Source organism: Tetranychus urticae, chromosome 1 (assembly GCF_039701765.1).
Source record: "Tetranychus urticae isolate SD_2017Ah chromosome 1, NJAU_TeUrti_SD_1.0, whole genome shotgun sequence".
Taxonomy (NCBI): Eukaryota; Metazoa; Arthropoda; class Arachnida; order Trombidiformes; family Tetranychidae; genus Tetranychus; species Tetranychus urticae.
In genome coordinates this window covers 22408084-22417455 of record NC_142958.1, presented here as the reverse complement: position 1 = coordinate 22417455, position 9372 = coordinate 22408084, and the positions used below count along the sequence as shown (strand labels likewise).

At 33.5% G+C, this 9372-nt stretch overlaps 1 non-coding gene across 1 annotated transcript; it reads left to right on the top strand.

Moving 5' to 3' along the window:
• The first annotated feature begins 9063 nt into the window (after positions 1 to 9063).
• TRNAE-UUC (transfer RNA glutamic acid (anticodon UUC)) lies at positions 9064 to 9135 on the top strand. Its single transcript has one exon. It is a non-coding gene; the product is annotated as a tRNA-Glu (tRNA).
• The last annotated feature ends 237 nt before the right edge of the window (positions 9136 to 9372 follow it).

Genomic DNA, 9372 nt, shown 5'->3' with positions numbered 1-9372 from the left:
ATTTCATTTCTTATTGAATACATTGTTATTAGCAGTGAAAATAATAGCTGTTTTAAGAATTGTTGCATCGTTGCGATGTTTAACTGAAGCAGGGAAAGGATCACCTTCAGTTAACATTTTAACAGTATCATAAGCTGATGGCATGATACTCAGTTCATTCCAAATAAGAATCCTTCGGTTATCACAATCATTCAGGGGAAAATTCTGTCCTCTAACAAAGTCCTTAACATGACCAACATTAAGATAATAACTAGCAACCATGCATACCAAAATTTACACAGTTAGCAGGTCCCATGATATAAATTGAGTTAAGCTTTGGATAATTACGTTCACAAATATTAAACAAACTGACCTGCGTGATTCACCTGATGACTGGGATGTTGAGCGGATTGAGGATGGCCTGTATAATGCGGTCTGGATATTGGATTATCTTGCGGATATCCTGACGCAACGTATTGAGCTGATGCAGGGTCCTGTTGCTGCAATACAAATATAAGTCAGAGATGTAAATTTCAGGTTTTTCTAATCATAAAGTTAATTTTGAAAAAACTTAGTGACTACATTTGAATCTAGGTCTAGAAAGTTAGATCTCGGTAGATTAATCAATCTCGAGTTAGGTACACTAACCTGCGTGATTCATTTGAATTGGAGGTACATAGTTTAAACTTTTTAGATTTAGCACGTGATTTTCGCGATCATCTGGACACGGAAAAAACGTCACTGTGCCGTAAGGACCCTGAAATACTTCATTCGAGCAAAGTGTTGCTTAAAACTTTCTACGGACTCTGTTTGGGATAACGAATTTATGTTTTATTTACAGCAAGATTATTTGCTTATTATTTGCCTTACCCTTCATCATATTTGCTCAAGTAGCTAATTACCAAGCAATGAATGACAATATTATATCTGAAAAAAGCGACAATGCCTCTCGCGCCCACAATGTAAGTCATTTCAGCTCGATTTATCACACCTATATTATTTTCTCGCAGATGCAGTTTATAAACAGGAATATTAGCTGGATTTTTCGGACGATTTTATAATTTTGAATTGTAAGAAATAGAGTCCTTAGATCCGTAAATAACCAATTTATATGAAAAAAAGCGCAGCCTTTCAACGTTCTCGGCAGTAAATCTGATCCCATAATGATGAACTATTTGACAAAAAGAGAGTAATTAGTTGGAGAAAATGAATAACTGACTTAGAATACTTACAGCAATATGGGGGATCTTGCTTAGTTTGAAAGTAATACTCTTGTTTCGGCCTATTTTGGACCTCTTCTTGTATTTGTTGACTTTCACCAAAACCAGAATAGATCGCACATTTGCTTCCATCTTCACCACAATCCGTGCATAGTCCTCTAAGGAATTCTTGATGGCTTCCACATGCATATCCAATGAATTGACAATCGTCAGTCAACTGGTCAGGCTTGAAAAGCATTAATTTCGTGGTAACCCGTGATATCAGCTAATAACACCTAGATTAGAAACAAAAAATATGTTTGAAACCGTAAACACAAAAATTTAACACCAGTAACTGCTTTTGTGTGAAGTAGCGTTGAATTTCTGAATTTAAAATCACAGTTATGCTTTTCACAATCAGAGGCTTATACTATTTGCAGCTGTCATTTTGATTTGAAAATTACCATCAACAAATCCTTTCTTGAAAAGTCTATACAGTGCTTTCTTTTTTTCACATCTAGGTTGTTGAAATCCACCGTTGGGGAAGAAATCAATATTTCCAGTTAGATTTTTGAGCCCAAACCCTATGAAGAAAAGGTTGATATAAAGATATGTCTGTAAAATTATCTTACCTATAGATACTATTATATGATATCTTACCAACGTATTCAATTTCTGCATAATCTGTATGCAGGACCTCAACATAATTTGCAAGAGATGGTTTGAGTTGATATAGAATTGATTCAAAACCTGGTCCCGCTGGATCTAGTGCTGTAATTCGGTGAATCATCGAGTTATCCGGCATGAGGTTTGCAGCGTAACTGGCCACATGGGCACGAAGAGAGTGCCCAATAATATGTACGTGCATTTCTGAATGAACTGCAAGTTTATTTGTAAAATTAACCAGAACGCTGGCAACAGTTTCGATATTTCGGACAGCTTGCCAGTAAATGATTTTCAATCAAGTTTTAAAAATAAAATGTTTTATTGTGTTTAGAAGCTTTGTTCTAGTTCATTATTTTTTATCAAATTCAATCTTTATCATTTGAATATTTGGCTTAAAGGATGAACCGTCAAAGCCCGGTGTGCCAGTGCCATTCAACCTTGTTTCCCTTCCTTTTCTCGGTTTGTCTCCTCGTCTTTGATTCCCTCTTGTTCTCGGTGTCAAACTCAATGATGGTGGTAAGGTTGTCGGATTGCTTCCTTTATGGATTGTTAGGTCTAGCTTTTGCTTTTCTCTGACTTATTACGATTCACTGTGTTCGAAATGGCTAACACAAGTCGAGAAGTTAGTGCAAATTCAGTGTAAACCTGACAATCTTGTTGGATTTAAACAATTTACTGATAGAGATGGCGAAGACATAATTGATTGGTTACAGTAAAAAAACCTCGTTTTTTGCAAAATCATTGACACGAAATTCTCACAAAGTATTTTCATTACTTTTATACCCTCAGCACAACAACATCAAGTTAAACGTTTAAAAGTACAGACGCGCTGTCTTAGATGACAGTTTTTAGATTTCTAAGTGGCTTTGTGTGCAAAGGTGAACTTTCACCTCGCTAATTTTCGCTTTTGCATATGCATCTACCTCTAACTTCAAAAATGAACAATCACGGCTGAATAATCGATGTATTTCATTTAGTTCACTCGATTTGCGAATCTTTATTGAAATCTGTAGACCACAACAAAAGGTTCTGTACTCTAATATTTTGAATTGTAGTAAAATCTGATCTGTATGTTTTGTCGAAAACTTGAGCTGACAAAGCAACATTTTCGAATGTCTTCATTCGGAGCATAGCATGCTTCATTGTAAGATACTTCGAAAACGATTTAATGACATTTGGGCATGACCAGTTTTCAAAAACGGTATTAACCATATTGTTTCTGTGCAAAATGTTTAAAAATCACAAATTAAATGCTAATTTAATTGTTGGAAATCAAAGACAATGGAACTATAATATCAGGTTTATTTCATTTTTCCTAAGATTGGATGATGATTGTGACATTTTGTCATAAAATTTCGATTTTGAATGGTAAATTCTCTATCGATTTAGATTTCGAGTCTTATAAGGCTTGTACTTTCAGTTTTCATTAGAAAAGAAAAAGATTCAACGTATTAGGAACGAAACGACTAACAAGAAAGTATTGTAAGAAGGTATACGACCAATAAGAATCCATTATATAATAGATTGATTATAAAACTGTCTGAATGAATGTGTTGGGGGTATTCATTTATTTTCATGTTTTCTTTAAACTATTGCTCATTTAACAGCAAATTTCCCAACACAGATATTAATTTCGCGATCGGTATGAAAGAAGTATTACTTTCATGTCGGTAGATAACTTATGTCCTAGTCATGGTCTTCATTTAGGTTTTTTGAAGCCAACTGTACAATTTTATCACATCCAATATCTTCTTCCAATGTTTCGTGGCGGCGAAGAAACGTGAATCTTTTAAGGGACAAAAAGTTACTGTGAACTACTCAATCAAATAACAATTTATCGTAATTAAAGAAATGGACCAAACAAAAGTGTTCACCCAACAACAAGCAAAATGTTTAACTAATAAAAGTGTTGCAATAAATTGTGCTGTTGAACTTTGCTGTTTTTGATACTTTTTTCACAGGGTTTAATCTGTTGGTAATTTCACTTCAACACGTGATTCAATTAAACCGTAGTTTACATTAAATTGATTTTTCCAGATCATTAACTGCAAATGGTTCCACTATTTTCACAAGAAAATAAACAGACAAAAGCAAACCAATCAAGCCAACCTTTGCTCATTTGAGTTTTTTTTCTTTGCGTTTCTCTCTTCACAACACACTAATCTTCCTCTTATCATTCCCTCGGTGCATCTCACTCCCAGTACTTCATCATTTACGTAGCCTTTTCTCTTGCATCGTTTCAGCTCAATTGTTTTTAGGGCAGGCATGAACAGAGAATTGACTTTAATCGCGAACAGATTCAAAAGGAATGTTGAAAAAGAGAAATGCAAGTAAAGTATTTACCAGCATCATCACCTGTAACAACAGGACACAACACTTTTCCAGCAGGAAGTAATAAAAGAGTGTGATTAATGTCAAGTGGTGCACAAGAGTAAGAAGTAAAACTGAGACTGAGAAGAGAAGATGCAAGTTTTTTGTGCTCTCAATGAAATGAATCTTGCATGAATATTGGAAAGTATACCTTTTGCTCCTCTAATTACCTTTAATTGCATGGTTCAATGGTTACTCTGTTCTGTATCATTTGTGATAACTCTGCAAACGATGGAGAATATCATGGAAAATGATCAACCCAATGGAAATCAAGTCCATTTAATCTTTCTTCATTAATTTAATTTCCCTTTATTGCAATTAATTAAGGTTTGCATAGTGTTTTTTTGTTGCCATTTTTACCCAGTTTCTTGCCTTTGCTGATTCAATCAAACAATCAAACGCACTTTTTTGCATTTCTCATTTTCTTTGATCGAAACCAAAAATCATCTCATTATTTTATTCAATTTATTCAACCTATTGATTCACCGTTTAATCTGATACAAGTTATCAAACAGTGCAAGTTAATGGTCAAGATCAAGCAAATGACTGGTGGAAAAAGATGCCTTAATGAGACTAGCCAAAGTAATGATGAGCATGAATGCAAGTTGAGCAGTCAAGGGCCACAAACTGTTTAGACAGCCACAATTGTATCATTGATTTTCATTGCAACTGAATAGAGGCTTTGCAATCATAATTATTTCTCGTTAAGGTTAAGTAAAATGAAAGACAAAAGTTTAGATGAAAAGATTCGTGAAATGTACGAGTGAAGGAAGATGGAAAATATAATATATTTTAAACTTTAATTTCATTGGCATTGTAAAATTGGATTGAATCAGGAAACGAAAATTGCAAATAGGAAAAGGAAATACAAAGTAGATTCCCGTCCAGGAAATTTACTGATTCAGGGTTTCTGATATGATGGTGCATTAGAACGTTGAGTTTGTCTCCATTCTGTGTTGAGAAGGAAAAAATCATTTTCTATTGAATTTTTGTTTAGCAACTACTATTTTCTGTTTAATGTTTAAAGTAGATTCATGGTGATTCAAGTTTTGTAAAGAACCCAGAATGATACTAGTTTTACAATTTTGAGTTCTACTAGAGACAATAATGTGGTAGAATAACAAAGAGCAAGTTTAATTTGGAAAGAAAGGACCAAAATCCAGCTTGATGAGGTGTGTATCCTTAATTAATCTTGTTTCCTCAGTCAAGACAATCATCAAGAGAATTGCAATTTTCTTAACATGTACATTGTTTTCAACTGTCTTACTCTTTTTATGCATTCATCTCTACACATTTGTGCTCATTCGTGATAATTTCATCCATTTTCCCATATCACACAATTTTCTCCAGTCTTAGAGTATTAATGAACTGCCTAAATTACCCACGTCTAATAAGCTCACTCTATAAATTTTATATTTTTTACCTTTTTCACTCCTTCTTTCTTCATCAGTTGCTGTAATTTCATGTGAACTTATTCTAATGCCAATCTGTGTGCATTCGCGATATTTGTGTATTCTTATTAGGTTGCCAGTAGCCAGTGCGGGGACTACGATTGCCAACTATTTTGGATTGATTATAATGATACTTGAATTATTGAGGGCCAATTTGCAACTAGTTCAGGGCCATTCAGCTAATACGTCCATGTATAAGTGCCGTTAAGTGCGAACAACTTCACAACAGTCGAAATAAAATAATCATGAAAATCAAGGGTATGGTGAGACTCATAATGAACATAATGATAGATTGGAAATGTTTGGTGATCAACTGTTGATTAAACTTCTTGTTATTTGTTTATATACTGTTGGTATTATAATTGAATACGGTAGATAGGGAATATGCTTAAAAGACAACTTACTTTATTAGTGTAACGAAGTAGACAACTCATGTACTCATGTACTCATTTATGTAGTAGAAGCAAATTCATTGACCAAAGTTACAGGGTAACAGTTAATAGATGGTACACTTGAGGTGTTTATTGCCCAAATACAGTCAACGATTAAAGCAACATTAACATCACCGAACAGTTGGACAACATCTCCTAAGCCATATTAGGCACTCAATCACGTTACCCAATCTTTAATAAATTATAACTGTAAATAGGCTCAATGGGTAAAAACGCTCTGTAGAGCCCACATCAAGCTAGCATCTTGACTCAGAACAGGGTCAGTATAGACTATACGGAAATCTCATCAACAGATTTATCATTGAAAAGGCTGATCAGAATTATTTGGATTGAAGGATTGGAAATGTTGAAAAAGATGAAGATGATTTAATTCTCAGTTGGTTATAAAATGGGCAGAATAAAGGAAAGTCAAGTGAAATTGAATGAATGGCAACAGACAAAGAAAAATGAGACAAGAGAAAGAAATGCTGAAAGAATGAAGTGATCATCAATTGAAGCATCGATGAATCGGAATGTCGACTCCATCTGACAATGATATCGTTAACAGAAGAAGAAGAGGAAAAAAAGAAGCAAGAAAATAGAGTAAAAGGTGAGAAATTTTCATTGTTATCCTTTTAAATGGCGTCATCAGGATCATCATCACCATCATCAACATCAACACCAGCAACACCAGGCAAAAGATTTACAAACAAAAGCATGAGAAGAAGAAGCAAGAGAGAAAAAAAGAGAAATGACAAAATATAAAAGAGAGAAATGAATAGGTATTATAAAGATGTGAACAGAGATCGAAAGACACACTAAATGATGTATAGTTATTGATGATTCCCAATTGAGGGAGGATGTTAAAGGGTTGAAAAATTCAATTGATGATTTTTTTCTTGCTACTTGCTTGCCAAGACTCATTGTTCACCAAATATTATCCATTATTTGCATCAACATTACAATGGTAAAAAGATTAATTTATCAATTTGTGGTTCACGAGACTTTTTTGTGAATGTTACTCCTCCTCATCGAGATGCAAATTGTAATACTTTCCTATCAAAAAGTAAGCACAAGAATGGCAGCCAAATGTGCAACAATAATTGAAACAACAATCTATCAAATGAATCGCACACTGTCTTAATTGTATTCCTTGGAAACAATTAGATTATTTAATGAGTTTTGCTTTGCTCAATTGTCTAGTTTGAGCTTGTTTTGCCATTTTCATTTTTGCGACGAAAAGAAGAAGAAAAAAAATGTTTTTCTGACATAAATGGATAAATAAATTGTCTCGATCAAGAGAAGCAAAAAAAGAAGAGGAAAAAACTTTCCAAAGATTGAGTCTATTCATTGTGAAATCAATTAATTATTACATCAAATGTTTCCAGCTTGATAAATTGAACTCCTACAAACGGAAAGTATCCTAAATGCAATATCAATCCTCTAATTCATTTCTCATTGTATTGCACTATTGGTTTGCGTGTGTTTCCTTTGCACTCGTTCATCATTGTCTGGAAACCAATGCTTTTTACATCCAATTCATTGCACCATTTTCAATGTTTCAATGAGCGATTCAACCTGATTTCATGCTAATGTTCATTGGATGTTATCAATGGTAAATTGATGATGAACAAAGATCTATATGAGCTTTTCAACAGCTTTTTCATTCAGATTATTGTTCAACACTTTACACTCAACCCATTTCAAAATTTTACAACTTTTCTCATTCCATGACAACTCTTGGTATGGTGAAATTGACAACTTTGTTTGTCAAATTTTTCAATATATATTCAACAAAAGTTCAAGATAATGACAATATCAAAACAATAACGTTTGATTGCATCGTGACTTTCATTTGATTGGTGAATGGATAGGTGAACGAAAGCGAAAATGAATGGAACTCAAAGTTTTTTTTCATCATTTGTAGACTAGTGAGCTTCACTTTTCCCGTTTCTTAATCAGAATTATTGATGTATTTTTTTCGCTTCTCTCAACCTTTTTAGTCTCTTTTTTTCGTACTCAATGTCAACTGGTAAAGGAATAAAACTAATAGCCTCGAGGTTTTCCTTTGTATATAATGATGATAATGATGAGATATTTTTAGCTTTTCACTTTAGTCTTAACATGATTGAATTATGTCTCATCAACATGTGCCAACAGTATCGTATAAAGAGACGAGTATGAGAAGGAAGCATGGAAAAGGAGAAAATGTAAAGATAGAAAAGTTGTCAATAGAAAGAAGAAAGGAAAGAGAAAAAATAAGAAGGAAAAAAGCCAATTAGACTTAATTTTCTTTCATCTTGCCTTTCATCTCATCTTGTTGATTTAACATTTGTTGCATCCTTTGACTGTTAAGCACATCAACAAATTACTAACCATTTTTTTCAATTACCAAGTTTGTCATGTCAATTCATAAATCAATAAAAAATGTTCTCATAAGCACAAAATTATCGTATCAATAAAACAATTTGCTAGTCAGCAAAAGTAAAATTCAAGGTGAAGCAAAACCTGCAACTCGATATATCTTCAAAGTACTTGAAGCATCAAACTCGACTGAAACACAAAAAAGTGTTGTACGAATAATTCAATGAGTGGGTCAATGAGCTTGTCTTTGGGGCAGTATGATGTGAAGTTCAGTTCCTGAAATTGTCTGGCTAATGTTTCTGGCGCAAATTTTAAAAACATTAATTTCAATCCAATTATAATCAAAAATCAACTCTATTTTTAGACCTGTCTTACTTAAATCCTAGTTTTTTGTTTATGTTGATCAAGTCAAAAAATGAAATTAAAATTGATGTTTGTCTCTTAAATTCGAAGATCTTGTCAATTTATCAGGAGTCCACAAATGTAGACTTTAGGTAACGATAATTTCACAGACTTGACATGATGCATGCTGCATAGATTTAGATGCTTTTCTGGTTGCCAACTTTTTGTTTAAATGTTAGTTATAAACCCTTTCAAACATGATCCGATATTGTCTAGTGGTTAGGATATCTGGCTTTCACCCAGAAGGCCCGGGTTCGATTCCCGGTATCGGAGAAAAGCAACTTTTTGATGATTCACATTGAGTAATGAATAATTGGTGCGAGTTTTAAATCATTTTGATATCAGCTTACGTTTGCTCATTATTAGTGACTGACAGATGACGCAGTAAATGAAATCATTTGGTTATTTTGCTTTTAGATTTTTGTTTAGATATGGACGAATTTGAGAAATTTAATAAAATTATAAGTAAAATCGTCATTCAGCGTGGAAGGGCGGTTTTCTCGAATTATT